The sequence below is a fragment of the Patella vulgata genome, chromosome 3 (genome assembly GCF_932274485.2).
Source record: "Patella vulgata chromosome 3, xgPatVulg1.2, whole genome shotgun sequence".
Lineage (NCBI taxonomy): Eukaryota > Metazoa > Mollusca > Gastropoda > Patellidae > Patella > Patella vulgata.
In genome coordinates, this window is record NC_065881.2 from 8924380 (window position 1) to 8949519 (window position 25140).

The window sequence follows — 25140 nt, forward strand, 5'->3', positions numbered from 1 at the left end:
CACTTTTCAGCCTTCAGGATTTTTAATGCGACCCCGCCTTTATCTGGAAGGACGACACGGAGAGTGTGCCTGGTCATTTGGATTATACCTAAAACTTACTGGGGTCTATCACGTGTACACAATTGAATGAACGCCAAAAAAAAAAAAAAAAAAAATCTTGTCTGGGCAAAATTCTCCAATCGGACCAATCAATCTATCATTGTAGACTACCGTACTTCACCTGTAACCATTACTAATTAAAAATAAAAATTACCACGTTTCTTTCTAAATCGTAAATGACTGAAGTTATGTGTTTACTAAATACTTTAGTCACGATGTCTGATATAGAGGCTAGCTCTCAACGTTAATACCCGATGCTAAAGACAACCAATATGAAAATAAGCCCCCCCCCCCCCAACCCCCCCCCCAAAAAAAAAACCACACACACATGGGTTCTAAAGTTCTAAGGCTATTTTGGAATAATTAGTAATTACCGTCTATTTTTCACCGTGATTCTTTTTTGTTTGCCAAAAGGAATCATTTCTTGCCACATCCGACACAAATTTATAATAATCCCTCACTATGTTCATGTAGAATTGTGCATACAAAATCACAAACAACATTCGTTTGAATTAGTCAGCAATTGTGATAATCAGTTCTTGTTTTATTTCAGATATGAATGATATTTTAGAATGGATTGGTTGCACTGTAATTTATGTTTTTGTCAACCTGGTAATGGTAAAGGATATGCATTGACTAGCTGCGGACACATTTATTGTGAAAAATGTGTAAAAGAAGGTTTGAATAATAATAATAATAATAATAATAAAGATTAGACTTAATAATAATAATAAAGATTAGACTTAAAATACAAAGTTTCCTGATGCAAAATATGTACAAGTTACTCATCGCACCTGTTGTTATCTTTTATCTTAAAAGTATAATTTGTTCCGAGTGATGGAAGACTGGCAGTGTAATTGTCGGGCTACAAATTTATTTGCCAGCCAAATTGGAATTCCAAAGAAATTAACCTTAAACACACTATATATAGTAAAAACAAATATATGTATAGAAATTGAGATAATGGTCGTAAAACAAAATACGCCAAAAATCATCTTCGCTAGCCGAGAGAAGCGAATCGTAACCCTTGGCTAGCGAACATGGTCAAAAATTGACCAGCTTGCAAAATTTTGAATATGGAAGCCGGGATCATAATATATTAATATGTACTGATCTGATATGTTTTATTACCAGTTATTAATTTTGATTTGCCTATATTGTTTAAAGATGTATTATGTAAGATTTATAATAGTAAATAGTTAAAAAATAGGTTAATGATAAGGGAATAATATTGAAAATTTTAGTCAAATTACTTCATTCTGAGCAGAGTTATGGCCGTTTGAAGAACAATGTAGTCGCGATTGTCATTGCTATCAGTGTTACGATAATAAACAAAGCCCCGATTATCCATTTTTTTATTAAATTATTATCTTACGAACGTGTTTAAATCCGTTGAAAATCTAAACCATCCGATGGTTGTGAGAGTTGATTATGGACTTGGAATGTGAATAAATGTCTAACTACATTTGAGGCCAAACGAAAGATCTGCATTAAGCAGATTTAGTTCTTACATAATGCATCTGTAAGCTAACATCTTATAAGATATATATAAGAATATAAGCAACAAACGAGATTAGGATCTAATTTCAAGGTCTATTTTTAGGATGTGAAAAGAGATGTAAAATGTGTGGGGCAGAATGTACATCAATGAAATTAACAAGCAAGGTACAGTACTGGTTCTATTGATCTGTTTTAGTTGTTTAATTGGAAATTAGGTAATTGAACTGGAAATACACAGGGTACAATTATATCGAATTCCAACTGTCATGTGTACAAAGGGATCTCAGTTTTTCATCCCATTCGAAGGACTATATGTGTCCCCTGCCAGTCCCTCCGCCCTACATCACTGACAACATGATATTCTGTTTTCACGCAGAACCAGCTATGTTTTGGTTTTATAAATCTTTTTATGTGTCAACCTCATTCAATTTAAGTGCCTGCAATGTGACTTCTCTACAAAATGAAATCCAATAATTAGCTAAAGCCATAGTTAATATAATGCTATTATTAATTTAAAGGCAAAAATTCTACTAATCTTATTACATGTACATTAATTGACAACTTCCTCACTAGATTGTGCAATCAATATCTGCATTTTTGAGCCATTTCGACTGCCACTTGCATATTAGACTGGTATTCGATCCCATAATTGTCACTTTTGATTTTAATTACTTTATTAGGGTGGGGGTGACTAAGCGGGTAAGACGCTGGCTCGTTAGCTTGGAGGTCGCTTGTTCGATCACTGCATTGGCCGAGAAGTTCATCGGGATTTTCCGACATGGTTACCTCTTGTCAGGGCGGAGGACAGCTGTCTCGTCGTCGGATGGTACGAAAACGAAAAACCGAGGTTGCGTGTTTACATTGGCGTGCATGTAAAAGATCCGTTGGCAATTGGAATTCTGTATAAGAGTAGTACCGCTGTCCAAGAAAAATGTCCCTAATAGTACACTGTATGGCGTATGCCCGTCTTCATTAGCCCAGTCAGAGCAGAACACTAGGAAGTTAAACCCCATTTCATTTCATATATATTTTTAAGATTGATTACTGTATGATCTTCATAAATCATTCCGAATTTAGAAATTTACTTCCTGTAAATATTGAGATATTTGCAGCAAACTAAATTTTATATTGATTTTGTTTCTTAAGTTATTAATAATCGATATTGGGATTTTGATAATATATATTAATATAATATTTGTAAGGGGTGTTTTCATTGGGATCAATAATAGTCAATAGGACGAAGTATATAGTTAAATATCTTTAAGAACAGTACAATCGTACTATGAACCAAGAACCAGCCATCTTGAAACTTATGACATTTCGGAAATCGAAGGCCGTTAATCGATCGATGATCAATTGTCCGAAGGAGAAGCATACCAAGTATCTTGTCGATTTTACCTCAAAATTGGCGCAGCATTAGGCAGTATTGAAGAGACGTTACCCCAAGGACAAGAAAGTGTATGGAATGAGAACTATTGCGTAATGAATTAAAATATCGAACACACTGAAAAAAACTGTTATAAACTGAATCTAATCTGATTAAACTACAGATCTATATTTCGTTTCGTTTTTTTATACTTTCGATGGTCTCTACTACATGCAGATCTGACAAGTTGTATTGGAAGGTCGCGTCAGAGATTATACGAGCGGCTTTTGACCCTATGACGTCAGACATTTGATTAAACATCAGCGTTGATGTTTCTAGTGGGTTACCCACAGTTCCGTGTACCTCACGCCAAAAACTGGCCGTAACAGACCAGTCAGATCTTCATGTAGCTAGACCATCGAAATTATAAAAAAAAAATGAAACGAAATATAGATCTGTATTTTAATCAGATCGAGATTCTGATACATTTAATTTATTTTACAGTTGAAACCAGAAGTAGAATGCTTCTTTATGGATCCTCTAGATTTGGCCAAGAAACATAACAGAGAACTAGTACAGGTAGGGTAGATCAGCTGTCGCCATGCATGATACGCCCACATTTTGCAGAAGATGGATAGAGAATAAGTTATAAAAAAATCGCGATTTTTCGTACATAAAGGGCCATGATCCAGTAAGTTATGGTCTGAAATGCGCGAATATCGAAAGGAACTTAGATCTTTGGGATATAAACATACATTTTAAGTTTCATCAAAATCGGACAAAAATTGTGATCTCCAGAAAGTTATGGTCTGATATGCGCTAATATTGAAAGGAATCGAGATCGGATAAAATTTGTGACCTCTGAAATGCGCGAATATCAAAAGGAACATATATTTTAAGTTTCATCAAAATCGGACAAGAATTGTGATCTTAAGAGAGTCCACAATATTCGTATTACATACTTTTATACTATTTGCGTTCAAGTAGCATTTTGTCGGACAGTTTTGGTCCGATTTCTCAACTATCATCAGAGTGTAACGATGGTGTATTTAAACGATTTTTAAACTCGGATAAAATTGTGACCTCTAGAGGGTACACAAGCTAAAATCGCTATTTTGTGTCTTCAAGCTAAAATCGAGATTTTTTTTTCGTACAGTCGGGGCCATAATCAAGGACGTTACCGTCTGATATGCGCGTATATCGAAAGGAACCGAATTCTTTGTGATATAAACACATGTTTTAAAGGGACAATAACACTCTTGCTGGCTTGACAGCTCCAGAAAATAAAAAAATACCCTTATTCTAAGTACTAGATGTGCTATTGTCCTACCTGTTGTGTAAATTACCCATTAAATCCTATTTTACTTGTCCAGAGGGTTCAAAAATATTTTTAAATCCAAGTCACATTTGAAAAGCTTTACGTCAGGCTTTTCAAATCATTTAGTTGAATTTTTCCAATGTTTTAAATTAGGTGTGTTAAGATGAAATTTGTATCATCAATTAATTGGAATATTGTAAAATGGTACAATTTGTTGACCAGAATAAAGATTGGGACATATTATTCGGTTACAACAAGAGTGGCATTGAGCCTTTAAGTTCAAAATTCTGACCTCTATAGGGTCCACATTAGATACTTTAACACTATTTGCGTACAGGAATTGGCCATTTTGTCCGGCAGTTTAGGTCCAATTTTCACGAAATTGGAATTCAACCATCATTATGGTGTAACGGTGATATATTTCAACGTTTTTTTTATATCGGATAAAAATTGTGAATTCTAGAAGGACCACAAGCTAAAAACGTGATTTTTCGTAAAACAGTCAATGCACACATCTTGTTAAAACTACAAATGGTGATAACTTTACTCAGAATAAAGTAATTTTAATGAAATTTTCAATATATTCATTTTGCAATATAAAGGGAATATGCTGAAGATTTCAGTCAAAATGCTCCACTCTGAACTTAGATATTTGCGATTGAATTTTAGGCCAGGCCTCAATCACCATTACTTCGGTACAAGGAGTAGGGTCGCCTGTCCAACCTCGTGGGTTTTCTCCGGGCCCTCCGGTTTCCTCCCACTGCTAAAAGCCCCTACGCGCAAGCGAATTATTGAAATAAAATTAAAGCATATGTTAATCCCTAAATGACCTAGTTTGTGTCGAGTGGACGTTAAACCCCATTTCTCTCTCTCTCTCTCTCTCTCTCTCTCCATTACTTCGGTACAATAAAAAACAAAGTCTCGATTATCCATTTTTGCGTTTAATCACCGATGATCGTTGAACAGAAGATCGGATTCAAATCCAATGCAATGCAAATCGGACATATAAGATGGCATCGGGTTAAGTTAATCAATGTCTAATCAATAGTTTATATAACATTTCATGCCTAAAGAAAGATCTGCAATAGGCAGATGTAAGTTTAAATAATCAATTTGGGTTAAGTGGTTAAAAACAATTCGATATTGTCCCAAAACTGCATTTTATTAATCGACGACTTTAATTATTCATTTTAAGATCAATGTAAACCATGTAGATGATATGTAAAATAAAACGTTTCAGCTAAAAGCTTCCTTTCTTCAATCAATACAACTTATAGCTGTTGAGGGGATCACGGTGGCTATGTGGGTAAGACGCTGGCTCGCTTGCCTGGAGGTCGGGCGTTTGATCCCGGCATTGGCCGAGAAAGTTCATCCAGATTTTCCGGCGTGGTTCTCCCTTGTCAGTGATGCAGGACGGTCCCGTGTACACATTTGCGTGCACGCAAAAGATTCCTTGACAGTTGGAATCTGTCCGGGCAAAATTTCTCTCATAGCACACTGTATGGCGTATGCCCGTCTTCATTAGCCCAGTCGGAGCAGAACAATAGGACGTTAAACCCCATTTCATTTCATTTCATTTATGGCTGTTGAATTTATCTGCAGACTGATAATAAATTGTAAGCTGCCGGTTATATATTCAGGCCTGTAGCTAGCCCAAAAATGTTGGGAGGAGGCAATGGCTTCTGGGTTCGCCGATGGGGCTGCTGGGGTCGCCTATGTACCTATACTTGATGGACCACGGCGAACGGCACCGTGGGACACGCCTGCCCTTCCAGAAAATTTTGGAAAATAGGGTTTGTACCGGAGGCGAGGAACTATGAAAATGACGGAAAATTTCAATTTTGAGGCTGAATTTGCGATATTTTGATGATATTGTCAGGGGCGTGTTCATGAATTTGAGCAGCGGGGATCCCACGGTGGAGACAACGTCCAGTTAGGCCGCTTTGGCGTAATGTCTGTGGCGATAACCAGAGAATTTAATCAATTCAGAAGCTTTGAGACAATATTTCTGCCCATTTAGGTGCATATATGTATATCAGTGGTTCTCAACCTTTTATGGCCAACTGCACACCTTGCAACACATGAAAAAAAAAATAGCGGCACACCTGGCTAAATGTATATGAATAAATATTTAAATTTTGCAAAATAAAAACATGGCAAATCATATACGGCATACAACCCTAGACAGGGACTAGTCATGGAGACATAGAATGACTCCAACTAAATAAAGAAAAACACAGCTATGAACTTATCAGTAGACATCAGTAAATACTCAATTGGGATCACATGCTTTTTCGAAATTTCTTAGTGTGCCGTTCAAAATTTCGCGTCGGCACACTTAGGAAGATCTCGTGGCACACCGCTGATTGAGAATCACTGATGTATATGATTAGATTGAAGTGAGGCCAACACGTCGCACGTTTGTTTGTTCGTCGTTATTTAGCTGACTAGGGGGAAAAAAAGCCCCCCCCCCCCATCTCACCCCACTCTGGATACACGCCTGATTGTTTAGACAGCGTTTCCTAAACTCAAACTAATCATTTGGAAAGTCAACGATCATTTAGTTAGCAGTAGGGGATTGATTAGTCGATGAAGACAATTCCCCTTGGCGTTCAGAGACCTTTATGTTAATAATACCAATATCCATAGCTGCATGAAATCTATATGTATAATGGCTAAAAGCTTTCGATGTTTTTTTAAAACATAAATCAAGAGATAACTAAAAGGAAAAATAGGATTTTATTTCCTCCTACGTTAAACAATGTGTTAAAACAACATAACAGTATTGTTCTACCGTATTTCTTGGTGGATCCAGATCGACAAAGAAAACTCTACTTTCCTAGCTTTCTTTTTTTTCAACAAAATCAAAATGTATTGAACTGTTTTTGCCTAGGGCAATATCACTTTTAGAGTCATAAACTTTTTGAACTCTCAGCATTTTTTAGCTTCTGGTCGATAACTAGAAGAAATTCTATGTTCACTTGAACAAATACAGTCAAGTTTTAATGTAGGGGTGGGTCCAGCAATGGGATCGTTCGTGTAAAACACCGAATGACATAATCATTGCGCAGCGGAACAACTCGAATTCTATTACGAAAATCGTGGACAGAAATGTGCATCCCATACTCGATTGATCCGCGTCCTTCTATTTTTCTAGTCAAAGGTCGAACTCTTCTTTCATAATCAGTAACTTACTGACTCAATACGCAGCCGGTTTGAAGGGGTAAAAAAATATCGTCATTCCCTAACCTATGGGCTATCGCTGAAAAGTAGTTCCCGGAAATTGAAATGGGTCGCCGCGTGACAATGGCCACTCACCATGTGAGACCAGGCGTCCAGGAAAAAAAGTATTGTTTTAATAAAAATAAATAAGTCATAAAATACATCCTTTAAAGTAGCTAAGTCTCTAACTCAATATCATCCAAAATCTTTGACATTGAAAACACGATTTATTTGTCGGTTTAAATCAACATTGATGTTTTGATCTTCCCGGGAAAAGATGGCCTTCTGATATCCAATATTAAAGACAAAAGAAACATTTTACAATTGGTACACGAATCGTGTACCATAATGCGTTTCAGCGCTATTTGTAATAAGGGGCTCGAAAAACGAGGCTAGGCATATTCCACAAGTCATGTCAAACGGTGACGCTATATTCTTATCTGGAGTGCAATCCCAATAAATAATATTGGCGTAGACTGGAATAACCAGACGCTAGAGATTGAAATTCGATGGAGAATACTGGCGTATTTCGCCAAATCTAACTGATTAAAAATTACAGTAAAAACAGAAACGTTTGAATGTAAATCAGTTTATATACATTCATATTACATTGTTGTATGCGTTGCGACCCATTTGTGCCAATTTTTAGGTCCCAAATATTAGCGACTAAGCTCCTTTAAAACATCATCATAAAGCTTTGGTAATATAATATCATTTCATAAAATACATCCTTTAAACCATCATTATAAAGCTTTGGTAATTTAATATCATTTCAAACGTTTTGAATATCAATCTGATTAAACCATAGATCCTATTTCTATAGAATCACCGGTTGTACGTGACAAGGAGTAGGGTCGCCTGTCCAACCTAGTGGGTTTTCTCCGGTTCCTCCGGTTTCCTCCCACTCATAGGCGTAGGAGCTCAAAGTAATGCAGGGGGCATAAGAGAAAATTGCCCGAAATTAATACCGTTTTTTCGGGCATACATATCATAAGAGAGCTTCGGGCAGTGTGGATCTCATAGAAATAAGTTAGTTATATTTTTTCTCTAAACGTTAATAGAAAAAAAAAGGTCGTCGAATTTTTCATTGCCCCCCCCCCCCGGCTCCTACGCCTATGCTCCCACTGCTAAAGACCTACGCGCAAGCGAATTATTGAAATAAAATTAAACCATGTGTTAGTCCCGAAATGACCTGGTTTGTGTCGAGTGGACTTTAAACCCCATTTCTCTCTCTCTCTCTCCCTATTTCTATATGGAATACAATTACTGTTTATGACGGGGGATCACGGTGGCTAAGTGGGTAAGACGCTAGCTCGCTAGCCTGGAGGTCGTGTGTTCGATCCCTGCATTGGCCGAGAAAGTTCATCCAGATTTTCCGGCGTGGTTCCCCCTTGTCAGTGATGCAGGACAGAGGGCCTGACAAGGACAGCTGTCTAGTCATTCGGATGAGACGAAAAACCGAGGTCCCGTGTATACATTGGAATGCACGTTAAAGATCCCTTGGCAGTTGGAATTCGATATAAGAGTAGGCGATGGTGCCGCTGCCCGGGCAAAATTTCCCTCATAGCACACTGTATGGCGTATGCCCGTCTTCATTAGCCCAGTATAAGAGCAGAACAGTAGGACGTTAAACCCCATTTCATTTCATTTCATTTCATTTTTAACTGTTGGGTAATATCATAAGTTACTTAGTACAGGTAAGTTACCTGTTGAAAAACACTAGATGTCTGTAATATCATAAGTTACATAGTACAGGTAAGTTAACTGTTGAAAAACACTTGATCTCTTGAACAAAACATTTACCTACTCATATAACATTTGACATTTCAGGTTATGGATTTTCAGAGAAGTCACAGAAAAAGGTTAACATCATTTATTAGAGAAAGGGTGAGTAAGGCATAAATAAAAGTGGTGCTGACTGTTTTGTTACCCGGCCGAATGGTTAGCGTGTGCGCGTTGTATCATAATGTCTGTCATTGGGTCCAACTGGCGTGATTTCGATTCCTTGGTTGATAAGGAGTAGGGGCGCCTGTCCAAACTCGTTGTTTTCCTCCCTCTGATAAAGACCCCTACGCGCAAGAGAATTATTGAAATAAAATAGAGCCATATGTTAGTCCCGAAATGACCTAGCCTGTGTCGAGTGGATGTTAAAGCCTCTCTCTCTCCGACCCGTCCCCCCCCCCTCTATCCCTCTCTCTCTCTCAACTAGAAGATAAATATCGTTACTGGTAACGTTTTAAAATAGATCATATTAAATAGCACCTGATTTATACGGTTATACGGTTGCAAAAGGGTTAATTGTGTTGTTGATTATTGCCCTAGAGTCAATCGATTCTTTTTTATTTTAGCCGAGATAGTTTCTAAGGATTTTCCCGTGTGATTTCCGCTTGATAGTGACGAGGGACCTGACAAGGAACAGCGTCTAGTCGTTTGGAAGGGACGAAAAACCGAGGTCCCGCGTATACATTGGAAAATACGTTAAAAAAAAATTGACATTTGTAATTAGAAATAACTCAGTTGTTCAGTCAAAATGTTCCTTATAGTACACTGTCTGGCGTATGTCCGTCTTATTAGCCAAGTCGGTGCAGCGTACTGGGACTTTAAACCTCATTTCATTTCATTGATTATTGTCCATGGCCAACGAAACCTTGAAAACAACCCTTAAAAATGCTGGGTGTATATTCTATAACTGGCAGTATGTTTTTTCTTCGCAGTAACATTTTGTTAAGGAATTCAGTTAGTGTTTTTTGAGCTCCCAAATCCCAATCAACATCTGGTCGGTCTCCAATTAAAGTAGCTAATTCTCTAACTCAGTATCACCCAAAATCTTCGACATTGAAAACACGAATTATTTGTCAGTTTAAATCAGCATTGATGTTGTTATCTTGCTGTTAAAAAAGATGGGTTTCTGATATCCAATATTTAAGACAAAATAAACATTTTACCATTGGTACACGAATCGTGTACCATAATGCGTTTCAGCGCCATTTGTAACAAGGGACTCGAAGAACGAGGTTAGACATATTCCACAAGTCATGTCAAACAGTGACGCCATATTATTTTCTGGAGAGCATGCGCAAGAAATAATATCGATGTAGACTGAAATAACCGGACTCTAGAGGTTGCCATTCGATTGAGACTTCTGGCTTATTCCGCAGAACATAACTGATTTGAAATTAGAATTAAAACAGAAACGATTGAATGTAAATCAGTTTATATACATTATTATATGCGTTGTGACCCATTTGTGTCAATCTCTAGGTCCCAAATATTAGCGATTTAGCTCCTTTAAATAATGACAAAAACTTCCTTTAAATGTTGACAATAGAATAGTTCCTTTAATAGAAGATTCATTTCTTATTCAAATGGAAGAGGGCCGTTGATTTCTAATTTCAGAAGATTGGCTATAGAGTTTGTTTGAAAATCTTGTTAAATATTAGTATTGGATGCAATTAATCAACAAGAACAAAATTATTGATTAGAACTTCCAAGATTTAAAGTCTCGATGCGTCATTTAGCGCCATAAGAATCCCTTGCAAACTAAAATATTGAGAAATTTTAATTTCATTCAGTATTTACAAAGTTATCATAAACAGAAATTTCATCCAGCTACGGATGGTTGCGGAGAAAATTGGATTGGTCTATTTTAAATCCGATTGAATCCAAGATTAATTAAATGTTAAAATACCATCTGAGCTGGATGACCGAATGGTTAGCGCATGCACGCTGTATCATAAGGTCTGTCATTGAGTCAACTGGCGTGGGTTCGAATCCCCGGTTGAACGTGACAAGGAGTAGGGTCGCCTGTCAAACCTCGTGGTTTTCTCCAGGTCCTCCGGTTTCCTCTCACAACTAAAGACCTCTACGCACATGTCAATTATTGAAATAAAATTGAACCATATGTTAGTCCCGAAATGACCTAGTGTGTGTCAAGCGTACGTTAAACCCCATTTCTCTTTCTCTCAATCAGAACACATATTTAGCGTGTATTATTACCGCGTTAGAAATAATTTGATATCTCGGCGAAAATTCATATCACGCATCTAGCCTTTAAATACAGAATTATATTTATTAAAATGAGTATTTGACTAATGAATGGACGAAGAAGCTAATTATTTTGTGAAGCTATGCCATCTTGTAGACAATAGTTTACATAAGATTTACCATAAAGTCCACGTTGGCATATTCAGTGCAGTATTTATTAAATTTTGAATTAGACTTTCATAGAGGTTTCTGGTGTTATGTCATTATATAAAATGAAATACAATGTAAATGAAATTAAATGAGTTTAACGTCCTACTTTTCTGCTCCGTCAGGGCTAATAAAGACGACATACGCAGTAAGGGAAATTTTCCCCTTCAGCGGCACTACGGTCTACTCTTATATCGAATTCCAATTGCCAAGGGATCTTTTACGTACACGCCAGTGTGTATACAGGACCTCGATTTTTCGTCCCATCCGAACGACTATACTTTGCCTCTTGCCCGACCCTGTGTCATGCACCCTGATGCGGGGATCAAAACACGTTACCTCCACTGTGGCTCCCATAAAATGAAGACGGGCATATGCCATGCAGATTATAATGAGGGAATTTTGTCTGGACAGATAATAGGTGTGTTTTCGCCACAGGCCTGTGGTTTTGGCTTACTCTTCATTAACGAATACACAGTCGTGCTCCGATTTTTTGTTTTCAACCGAATGACAAAGAGGATACCAAACTGGAAAATTCAGTGGACCATTCTCTGCCAACACCTAGACCTCCTGGTCAATGAGCCCGCTCTATCCTCACCGATCCCTTAAATCACGCAGGATCTTTTAAGTGCATGTCACCGAGTCCACAGTCAGGCTGCGATGTTCTACTCCCAACCGATTGACTAGGATAAACACTGAAAAAAGGAAACCAGACTGGAAAATTCTCGACCTACAGGTTAATGAGCCAGCTTCATGCCCACTGATCCACATCTACATATACTGATGTCCAAAAGAAAGTATACACTGTGCATTTTGTGCTGCATCAACCAAAGTCGTTTTTCCATGGTATACGGTATTTGGGTAGAGTGTCAATTTGTTTCACTTTTTTATTTTGCTTAGAAATGTTGAGTTTGGACGCAAGAGACAAACTCAGTAATGTTTTATCAAATGTTTTTAATATAAACAAAACTTTAGTCATACTTTTAGTGTGTATACTTTCTTTTGGACATCAGTATATATTTAAAGATATATTATGCAAGAGCTAAATCTTCCTGTTGCAGGTCTTTCTTTAGGCCTGAAATGTTTTCTAAATTATTAATTAGACATTAATTAACTGACCCTGGCCATAATAAACTCGCGATTGCATCGGATTTCTCCGATTTTAAAAAGATTAAAACGGTTCAGCCGTATTTTGATTTAATCTAAAAATGGAGGAGCGAGATTTAGCTTCGAACAACCAGTACGGTGGTTGAAGTTATTGCACACATCTTGTCAAACCTTCAAAAGGCTCGCAATAGAGTAATTTGAATGAAATTTTCAAAATATTCATTTTACATTATCTATTTTCGAATTATTATAACAAGAATGTTTAGCTCTTTATCTAAATCTTACATAATGTATCTTTAAGAAGTCTCAAACTTGATTAGAAAGATATTCTTCCTGCCTTACTCAGGTCCGTAGCCAGAGGGGGGCAAAATGTTTTGCCCCCCCCCCCCCCAAAAAAAAAAAATTTGCCGACCATAGCTCTAAAATACCTACTGTAGACTGTGCCGGGTGTGCCCCCCCCCCTAAAAACTTCACTGCCCCTCCGAAGCTAGCAAGCTGGCTACGGGCCTGGCCTTACCAATTTTTGCTGTCTTTTATATTTTTTAGATGGCGAATCAAACCAGTATTATTGAAAAGGCTCAAAAGGCTATTTCACAAAGTCACGATAATGAGAGGTAAGAATCGCAATCTGATTAAAATACAGATCTATATTTCGTTTCGTTTTTTATACTTTCGATGGCCTACACTACATGAAGATCTGACCGGTTGTAGTGGAATATCGCGTCAGAGGTCATACGAGGGGCATGTTGGCCCGTGACAGACATTTGATTAACCAATCAGCATTAGTGTTACTAGTGGATAACCCACAGTTCCGGTCAAAACACGCCTAAAGCTCGCCGTAAGAGACCGTTTTATTGGCTAATACCTCACACTATTCAGAACACGTCAATGATAACAACTCTTCCAGATCCTAGTGTAGTAAAGACAAATGAAACGAAATTTTGAACTATAAAAAACGGAACGAAATAGGATCTGTGTTTTAATCAGATTGTAAGAATCGGTACTACCCGAGCAATTGGACATAGTCTGCAACAAAATCATACTGAGGGTTTGTTTTTCTGGGTAAAAGAAGCACAGATCTCCCCCAAATTCTTAAACCTAACTCTGGACCTAGCCCCAATGCTTACCCTAACCCTAACCTACAATCTCGCCAACAATCACGTGCCCTAACCTTATTTACACCTCAGCGACCTTGAAAATATTGAGCTTGCCTTAACAAATAGATTTAGCCGTCTGTACAGGACTGAAACAATGTGTTCTAAGAGTCTTCCTCACAGAATGAACATTTGATTCAACAAATATATCTGGGACGGCTCCATTTCAAACCATTATTCAAGTATACATAACTAAGCAGCATAAGAAACGTCAGGTTGGTATGTTACCCTGAATAGACACATTGCATAAAACTTGCCAATTGTTTTTATTGTATATTTGTGACCACATTTCAAACTTTACCTGAGCAATAAAGCTCCTTCCCAAACACAGAATTGAACCCATATTATTATATTGTTATCAACTTTGAGTACATTTTCGTTTTATCTAGGGAAATATTAAAACTACGAGATGAAAATGCTTATTTAAAAAGATTAATTAGTGAAAAGGTCAGTAAGTTTTAAATATTTAAAATGAAATAACGCGAATTTTATAAAAAGGTTTGATAAGTGGGTTTTTTTTACCCAGACCTTGTGCCCTTTTAAAACTTTGATATATTTTTTTTTTTACTTTAAGTGTCTTGCAATCATACAGATCGTCTGTAATAACAAAACATTGTGAAAATAACCTATTAAAACATTAACCTTTTGACCAATAAGTCCCTGAATGTTTCGCTGCCTATCCGTTACGCGGACATTACGTTGCCTTAGAGACATCTATCTAAAACATTCCGCCATGTATTGCCAGACATACCAACTGTAAACGGGGGGTTGGATGGCTGAATGGTTAGAATGTGCGCGCTGTATCATAAAGTCTGTTATTGAGTCAACTGGCGTGGTTTCGATTCCCCGGTTGTACGTGACGAGGAGTAGGGTCGCCTGTCCAACCTCGGGGGGGGGGGGGATCTCCGGGTCCCCCGGTTTCCTCCCACTGCTAAAGGCCCCTACGCGCAAGCGAATTATTGAAATAAAATTGAACCACACGTTGGTCCCGATATGACCTGGTTTGTGTCGAGTGGACGTTAAACCCCACCTCTCTCTCTCTCTCTCTCTCTCTCTCTCTCTCTCTCTCCCTCTCTCTCCAACTGTAAACATTTTTGTTTGCATGCCAGACGTCTGGTTAATAAATCTGTATTAAAAACGTTAACCCCCTTTACCAATGAATCCCCGAACGTTTCGCGGCCTATACACTGGGACGGTTTTTGCCTTGACCTTTAGACGTAAAATGAAATGAAATAGTGGTTAACGTCCCACTGTTCTGCTCCGACTGGGCTAATGAAGACGGGCATACGCCGTACAGTGTGCTATGAGGGGAATTCTGCCCGGGCAGCGGCAATATGACCTAATCTTATATAGAATTCCAACCGCCAAGGGGTAATTCTCAATACCGAAATATATCAGATTCCTCGGGTCACCAGAAGAGCGACGAGTCTGTATCTCCTTTATTTGAAATGTACATGTTTATGACTATTTGTTTTATGTATTATGAAAATGGAATATCAAATGTGAATGTTTAAAAAATTTAATTGCCAGGGACTAGGAGGGTCTGTTTCAAGGTTTGAAATGTTGTTTTCTTTTAGTTCTTTATTGTATTATTTTTTGTCTCTTAGGTTATATTATTTATTGTCTCTTGGGTTATATTATTTATTCTCTCTTGGGTTGTGTTATTTTAGTTTAGCTTGAGTTGGGTTATTTATTGTTGTATTGGTTTATTTATCGTCGCTTGTGTTATGTTATTTTAAGACTGTTCCTTTCAAGTTTAGACAGCATGTGTTAATACATGTATATATATACATTCATCAAGGAATGATTTGAATTGCAACATAATTAAACCATGTTATATCAAACTTGACTTTATTATCTTGTGATGAAATTTATACACACATATTTTAATGCGATTGTATTTTGCCGTTACAATGTCTGTCTTCGCGTCCGTCGATCTGTCGTTATCATTTAGAGGCTGAGATAATCCAATTTGAAACTAATATAGATTGTCTTTCTAATTGAAATGAGGGTTGTTCTCCTATTTAGGCTTAGATTTTGTTCCAGTCTTCCTTAACATTATATTGGTATTTGGGTGTCTATCTTGTTGAAAAAGAGAATCCTATTGATTTCAGCAATTTTTGATATTAACTTCCAGAATTATTCCCCATTGCAACAAATTCTTGTTAGCACCGTATAAGCTTCATTTATTATATGATTTTTATTATTGGAATTTTTAGCAGTTATTTAACTCATTCAAAGGAAAGGGGTCCTATTGATTTTTGACAGTATCTTCCAGAAATACTTTGTCAAAAAAAAAATCCCGTTAGCAACTAAGAAACTTTAATTATAAACTGATCTTTTTAATACTTTTGAGTTGTTTAACTCTAATTGTTTGGATGACTTACCTGCTTTTGATTGTATATTTCGTTTCATGCAACATAAATTTTGTCCACATTATCTTTCAGTTCTGTCAAATTTAAAGATTGTTCAAATTCACAGAAATTATTCTCATACACAGCTATATAGATAACGTGTAATAATATACACGTGTGCAGTTGTGAAAAGAAAAATAACAGACCATTCTCCTTGACTGGAAGTTATATTCTAGGGTGAATGTAAAAATGTTCCATGGATTTCCTCCAGGTTAACTTTCTAGTCAAATGAAATGAAATGGGGTTTAACGTCCTACTGAACTTTCTAGTCAAAGACTCATAATGCTATATTGTTTTATATTACAGAGTTTCTACTCCAAGTAGAATAGGTTTAACCTCATCTCCTGGGGGTTATAAAGGCTCGACTTGTTATCGTAAGAATTTACTTTCTTCAATTTGTTTTTTTACTATATATCAAATCTTAAAAGTTTAAAAAAATCCCTTTGCACCAAGAAAATAGACAACAGTCTACAAAGCAGTGACCCGCTGTTGAGTTTACCCCATAGTCTATTTAAACATAGTTTTATTTCACATGTGATGCTTACATTTTTTGTTTTTAGCCTCTCCGACAAGATCACCGAAATCGTCATACCAGACTAAAATTAATTCTGCTTTACAGTGAGTAATATAATGTAATAATGCATTTATTGACCACCAGGCAATACATATGTGTATATTGGCAAACCAACAAGATTCACTTATTACAATAAAGAGTGCATAAAAAAAGCACACAGAAGTACATGTTCCTGAAGCAACGACTGCGAGTTTTACAACATCTGGCCGTTGCTTGTTTACTTCACAATTCCCGAACTTATAGCTTTGTTATCTACAGACACTTGAGCAGTAGCGTCCAATCAGAGGTTGTGACATCGTGATCTCCACATTGAATGAACCTTGAACTTTACAACTCGATTATCACAGGTAGACATTTTAGCTTGAAAGCGCGAGACTTGGTATTCGCGACGATCGAGGAATCTGATAGGCTCACAAGTTGGGCTTGTACCCAATCGAAATTAGTGCCGCAATATTCAGAGTATTACGTGAAGGCCTTGATAAGATGTACGTAGTTAAAGCGAGATCAAGCCTTCTATTGAAGATGACAGAAGTATGACATATACGCCACGGGCCAATTCCATACAAATCTGATAATTCGATTATGACCTACTTATATTCACTGACTTCACAGGCGCAACATATCACGACGTTTAGTTTCCGTCAAATACAATCTGTCTAATGCCCTATAGATAGCAGTATATTGCCATGTTTACTGGGATCACGACTAGAATAACCCAAGTTGGAATCCTGACGTAGATCAAGGGAAGAATCATGTTATACACCTCCCGAAATGCAGTATTTAAGTTTTAATCATTTTTTTTTACTTTCAGCACAATGTCTTTATCACAGGTAAAATGCCGAACTTTATTCTTTATTCCGAAATTACATCAAAACTTCTTAATTCATATATCATAGGTGAAATTCTATTAGAATTTGATAAATACTTCAATCTTGTTTTTTAATTTTGATGTTTCTAATTTCAAAGTGTGATTTTCTAGCCATTGATTATCTCATTATTTTAGCATTCTTCCACCCCATTATTATCACAGACACGTTTAACAGCAAGAACTCCACCATCTGGTGGAAAAATGGGTTAGTGTTCCAATTTATTTTAATCAGACTACATATTGCTATCAATACGTATTTGAATTCATTCTAGAATTAAAAGTTTTTGACAAATTTTACTAGGTTTTAAAAACATGTCCTGCTGAAGTAGCCGGAGGCGTTTCCCGGAATTTGAACAGCTGGGGTTCACGATCGAACAACGTCAAGATTGGCGTAACGTCTGGAGGATTACCCGAGAATTTAATAAAATCAGAAGTTGAGACAATACTTCTGCCCCTTTAGTCGCATACATATATAAGATTAGAGTGGAGTAAGCCCAAAATGGCAATGATGTTCCGCACGTTTGTTTGACATCCATTGGCAGTGGATTTAACAAGTCTCTATCACAGTTGCCCATATTGAAATAGATCAACTGACACTAACGATTTGTATTGTCGGATGAGGTAGGTGGAAAATAGCCGCCTGTACAGAGATTCTAAGCCCCTATTTAAAACCAAACTTCGTTATGTACACCGGAATCAACTGCTGCTTGATGATGTGTTTAAAATTTGGTTTTATTTTAAAGTTTTAGACTTTTTGAAATTACTTTACCTAAAACTTGCTTGTTATGATAGCCACGTTGAACCAAAATCCCCAGCGATTTACTCACGGAGTTAACCCCACTTAAAAATAAATCAAATGTCAACCTTTTAAGATTAGTTTTGATTATCTTAATTATTTAAACGTTGATTGTTTTTTTGTGTGTTTTTATTTTTTTAGGTATTTGTTATTTTTTTTAATCAGTAAAAGAGTTTTGCGCATTTGATTTTTATCTCGAAAGTAATTATTTTTAAACAAATCAATAGATGTAATTTGTCATTGTAGGATTAATGAATGGTACCCCAACTAATACACAAATGAATCCACAACAAACACCACGGTAAATCATTTCAGTTATAATGAAGACCATTGATTTATTTAAATCGATCTGTTTCACGCGTCCATCGGTTTAATTTGATTTTTGGAAAATTATAAGAATTATCACTTTTTTGTCATGTATTTTAGGCTTGCCTTTTATAGCTATTATTCATGAAGATTATCGATTTTTGTGCAATCTATAACCTTGGCACATGTCGACTGTTTTAATTTTGAAAAATATTTTTGGAAAATGTTTTTGGTCTTGTTGCAATTAGAAAGATCAGTATTGAAGGTATGAATCAATATATATGTAAATTATCTTCCTTTCAGTTATTGTCGAGCTCTTAAGTCCAATTGTATTGATTACAGAGTACTCTTAATTAAGTAAAAACTAACATGTAATATATTAATTATATTCATTCGATCATGCTTTTTCCAAACTATAGATCGACGACTTGCACTGTTTGATACTTAACAGGTCAGAACTTCAGAACTGACATTGTGATTTTTCAACTTGCTATTTGTTATTGAAAACACATCAAAATAGATAAACTTAATGATAGTAATGACACGTTGTTGGCGTGGGTAATAGAGGTTCTAATACGCTATAGTTGCCAATAGAAACAAGGGATGGAGTTAGTGTGGACTGATTTGCAATCATTCGATGCTTAATGATTTCCCTTCATTAGTAAAGTCAATACGTATAATGTATGATAGCATATGGTATAAATAACTTTAAATTTATTTAATGGACCTTATTTCCAATGCCGTATATTAAATTATTATATAAATTACTTTAAATTAATTTTAAGTACCTTACTTAGTGGGCCCTATTTTCAATGGCTTATTTCACATTCCTTATTTCCCATTATTATATAGGCTTTACACTATAGAGCCCGACGTAACTGTAGTATAAACTTACAGGCTGCATGCAGGGAGAAAGAAAAATGGGGCTCGACACAAACTAAGATATTTCGGGACTAACATATGGTTCAATTTTGTTTCAATAATTCGCTTGCGCATAGGGGTCTTTAGCAGTGGAAAGAAACCAGAGAAGCCCGGTTATAACCCACGAGGTTGGACAGGCGATCCTACTCCTTGTCACGCCAGTTAACTCAATGACAGACCTTATGATACAGTGCTAACCATTCGGCCATCCGCTACCCCCCCCCCCCCCCCCGTCCTTACATGCAGGGACAAGTCACACTAATTGAATACCAATGGATGATTAAACATACATTATGCAAGATCAAAATCTGCCAATTGTAGGTCTTTCTTTAGGCCTGAAATGTTATCTAAATTATTAATTAGACATTAATTAACTTATCCAGACCATAATCAATTCTCGATGGCATCACTAGCCTGCGATGTTTCTTGGATTTGCTGTTCGATTTCCATTCATGATTTAGTCATGAAATGGATAATCGAGACTATGTTTTTTTTTTATCGTACCGACTTTATTAATGATGATCGAGGATAGGCCGAAAATTCACTCGCTAAAATCTCGGTTAAGAGTAGATCAATTTGACTGAAATTTTCAGCAAATTCCCTTTACATTATCTAGTTTGTAACTATTATAGTGAGAACTGCCAGCTCTTTATCTAATCTCCCATTCACGTGGCTGAGTGGGTAAGACGCTAGCTCGCTAGCCTGGAGGTCGGGTGTTCGATCCCTGCATTGGCCGAGAAAGTTCATCCAGATTTTCCGGCGTGGTTCTCCCTTGTCAGTGATGCAGGCCGGAGGGGCTGAAAAGGAAAGCTGTCTAGTCGTTCGGATGGGACGAAAAACCGAGGTCCCGTGTACACATTGGCGTGCACGTAAAAGATCCCTTGGCAGTTGGAATTCGATATAAGAGTAGGCCGTAGTGCCGCTGTCCGGGCAAAATTTCCCTCATAGCACACTGTATGGCGTATGCCCGTCTTCATTAGCCCAGGTTAGGAGCAGAACAGTAGGACGTTAAACTCCATTTCATTTCGTTTTTCTAATCTCCCATAATGTATCTTTAATATCAGCAATTAAAGATGCATTATGTAAGAGATAAATCTGCCTATTGCAGGTTATTCTTCTGGCTTCGTCCAACCTCGTGGATTTTCTCCTGGTCTCCCGGTTTCCTCCCACTGCTAAAGTTCCCTACGCGCAAGCTAATTATTGAAATAAAATTGAACCATGTGTTAGTCCCAAAATGACCTTGTTTGTGTCGAGTGGACGTTAAATCCCATTTCTCTCTCTCTTCTGGCTTCAAATTATTATTTAGATATTTATTCATATATCAAGCTGCTCAAGCCCATTATAAACACTCTAAACTTCACACAGCCATAACTTCGCCAAGAATGAAGTAATTTGAATGAAATTTTTAATATGTTCATTTTATTCGTTATCTATTTCTGAACTATTATATATAGCAGAAACGGCATCTTTGAGAGTCTTGTTTTACATTCGTTTTGGAAAAAGGCTGGTTGGATGGCCGAATGGTTAGCATGTGTACGCTGTATCATAAGGTCTGTCATTGAGTTAACTGGCGTGGGTTTCGATTCCCCGGTTGTATTGACAAGAAGTAGGGTCGCCTGTCCAACCTCGTGGGTTTTCTCTGGGTCCTCCGATTTCCTCCCACTGCTAAAGACCCTTACGCGCAAGCGAATTATTGAAATAAAATTGAACCATATGTTAGTCCCGAAATGACCTAGTATGTGTCGAGTGGACGTTAAACCCCATCTCTCTCTCTCTCTCTCTCTCTCGTTTTGGAAATGAAAGCTAATAATACAATGCAGTATTTTTTGATATTTTTTTTACAGGTCTATACCGCATCCTATCCAGTTAAGTCCAATGTCTAGTCCAATGCATGCCAGGTATGATACACCTTATCTATTGTTTCAATAGCATTAAAGGACAATATTGGTGTCCCATTAGTTTGTTCAAAAGAACTATGATGATCAGCGACTTTAAAGGACAATTTTGGTGTCCGTCATTATCACATATGTGATAGAACTGGTTAAATACGTTCCAAATAGAATTTTAACACAGAGATCATTGCTACGATAGATGCGTAATAAAGGTTTCAACAACGCAAGTGACGAACGCAAAAGGAAAACACGTGTTATCCTTCTATATAACTAACTGAAGTGACGAGTGATAACAGATACACTGGCGAATTTCTGCTCACTAATGATTCCTTATCAAGGTTTTGGACCCTCTAGAGAGAGGACACAATTTTGATCCGATTTTGATGAAACTTGAAATACATGTTTATAACCCAAAGATCTTGGTTCCTGTCAATATTCATGCATATCGGATCGTAACTTCCTGAATTCCTTGATTGTACTCTGTCCATCTCTTGCAAAATGTGGGCGTATCTTGCATGGCAACCGCTTGTTAGAATATGCTTTTATCATTCGTCACTTCAATTAGTTATATAAAAGGATAACACGTGTTTTCCTTTTGCGTTCGTCACTTCCCTTTCTTGAACGCTTCATAACGCATCTACCGTAGCAATGATCTCTGTGTTAAAATTATATTTGGAATGTGTTTAACCAGTTCTATCACATATGTGATAATGACTGACACCAAAATTGCCCTTTAAGTTATTGAATTGGAATACACAGGTCACAATGACACAGTGACTTTTCCACAAGGCATATGTAGTCGATATGAAGCAAGCAGTGGTGTACTGTCAATTTTTAATTTTATTCAGGTTGTGTGAATAGGAAATGAAATAAAATGAAATCAAATGGGGTTTAACTTCCTACTGTTCTACTCAGACTGGGCTAATGAAGACGGGCATAAGCCATACAGTGTGATATAAGAGACATTTTGCCCGGACAGTGGCACTACGGCCTACTCTTATTTAAAATTTCAACTGTCAAGGGATCTTTTACGTGCACGCCAATGTGTACACGGGACCTCAGTTTTGGTCCCATCCGAACGACTAGACAGCTGTTCTTGTCAGGCTCTCCGTCATGCACCACTACGCCCTTTTCCGAAATTTGGAATTTACGAAACTTGAAATATAGGATTATATCCCAAAGATCTCTCTTTCTTTCGATATTGGCATATATCGGACCGTAAGTTTCTGTATTGTGGCCCGGATTGTGCGAAAAATTGCTTTTTTAGCCTATTCTCTGTCAATCACTTCGAAGAAAGCAGGGGACTATTAAAATGGGTTCGTCTGTCTCTCTGTCCGTCCGTCTGTCCGTCACACTTTTTGGGACACAATAACTCTCCTTCTAATTGCGCTAGAATGTTGAAACTTGGTGTGGGTGTTTATTAGGCCAATGCCTTGATGGAGTTCAAAGATGGGCATTTTCTGCTTAGGGTAAGCAGAGATAAGCAATTTGATTGGTTGATGCTTTTGGACACAATAACTTTAGTTCTAATTAAGTGAGAGTGATGAAACTTGGTGTAGAGTTTCACTTCATCAATACCTTGACTAAGTTCGATAATGAGCATTTTCTGTTCGGGGTAAGCAGAGCGATAAGCAATTTGATTGGCCGATACTTTGGAACACAATAACTCTCCTTCTAATTGAGGAAGCATGTTCAAACTTGGTGTATGTGTTTATTAGGTCAATGCCTTGATGGAGTTCGAAGGTGAGCATTTTCTGCTTAGGGTAAGCAGAGATAAGCAATTTGATTGGTTGATGCGTTGGGACATGATAACTTTAGTTCTAATTAAATGAGAGTGATGAAATTTGGTGTATACCTGGACTAAATTCGATAATGAGCATTTTCTGCTCAGGGTAAGCGGAGCGATAAGCAATTTGATTGGTCGAGACTTTGGAACATAATAACTCTCATTCTAATTGATCTAGAATGTTCACACTTGGCTTAGGTGTTTATTAGGTGAATGCCTTGATGGAGTTTGAAGATGAGAATTTTCCGCTGAGGGTAAGCAGAGATAAGCAGTTTGATTGGTTGATGCTTTGGGACACGATAACATTAGTTCTAATTAAGTGAGAGTGAGGACGCTTGGTGTATAGTTTTATCACATCAATACCTTGACTAAGTTCGATAGTGAGCATTTTCTGCTCAGGGTAAGAAAAACGATAAGCAATTTGATTGGTCGATACTTTGGAACACAATAACTCTCCTTCTAATTGAGGTAGAATGTTCAAACTTGGTTGGTGTAGGCGTTCATTAGGTGAGTGTCTTGATGGAGTTCGATGATAAACATTGTCTGCTTACGGTAAGCAGAGATAAGCAGTTTGATTGGTTGATGCTTTGGGGCACGATAACTTTGGTTTTAATTAAACTCTGAGATTATATTCATTATATTATTACTTTGACTAAGTTCGATGATGAGAATTTTTTTGCTTAGGCAAAGGCGCGATAAGAAATTTGATTGGTCAAGACTTTGGAACATAACAACTCTGCTTTTGATTAAGGTAGAATGTTTAAACTTGATATAGATGTTCATTAGGTGAATGTCTTGACTGAGTTCAATAATTAACATTTCGAGCTAAAGCTAAACAGAGCTAAGAAATTTCATTGGTCGATGCTTTGCGAGAAGATAAATTAAATTCTATCTGATAGAGAGTGATCAAACTTAGAGTATAGTTGATAATCAGTTTGATTGCTTGATACTTTTGAAAATATACGTCCACATGAAAATGTGGGCGTATAAAAAATAAATGTGCGATTAATTAATGTGTCATCTATTTATTTTGGTTATTCGGCTTGGCTTGTTAAAATTTTATTTACAACACGCATTGAAAAAAATTGTAAGAAAAATGTTATGAAACTCATTGAAGTATGTCTGTAAAGATTGGTATTAATCGTAAATGAGCAGTTAATTGCAATTATCAAAACGGTGGTAACCGGTACAGTTTTACACTAATGAGTGAAATATATCAAACAATAATCTGGTGAAGAATAACCAGTTGTACTGAAGATAATAGACTAATTGTTAATTATTGCTTTATTAACCTATAGAGAGAAAGGAGGTTGAATTCCACTCGACACAAACTAGGTCATTTCAGGACTAACATATGGTTCAGTTTTTTATTTCAATAATTCGCTTGCGCGTAGGGGTCTTTAGCAGTGCGAGGAAACCGGAGGACCCGGAGAAAACCCACGAGGTTGGACAGGCGACCCTATTATAGTGAGAACTGCCAGCTCTTTATCCAATCTCCCATAATGTATCTTTAATGCTGTTTTGTTTTTGTCTCTTTATAGATGATGTGGAAAAACATGAATTACAGAGAGAGTGAAATACCAGACCTTTCTCGCGCACCTGTTAAACCACTAGACCATCCAACCA

General features: G+C 37.0%; 1 long non-coding RNA gene across 1 annotated transcript; it reads left to right on the plus strand.

Moving 5' to 3' along the window:
- Positions 1 to 658: 658 nt before the first annotated feature.
- Positions 659 to 25140, plus strand: LOC130012165 (uncharacterized). The gene is made up of 13 exons (XR_008787523.1): positions 659 to 777; positions 1703 to 1764; positions 3470 to 3544; positions 9336 to 9392; positions 13350 to 13417; positions 14347 to 14404; positions 16678 to 16745; positions 16932 to 16989; positions 17757 to 17775; positions 17949 to 18018; positions 18856 to 18910; positions 21681 to 21734; positions 25056 to 25140. It is a non-coding gene; the product is annotated as an uncharacterized LOC130012165 (long non-coding RNA).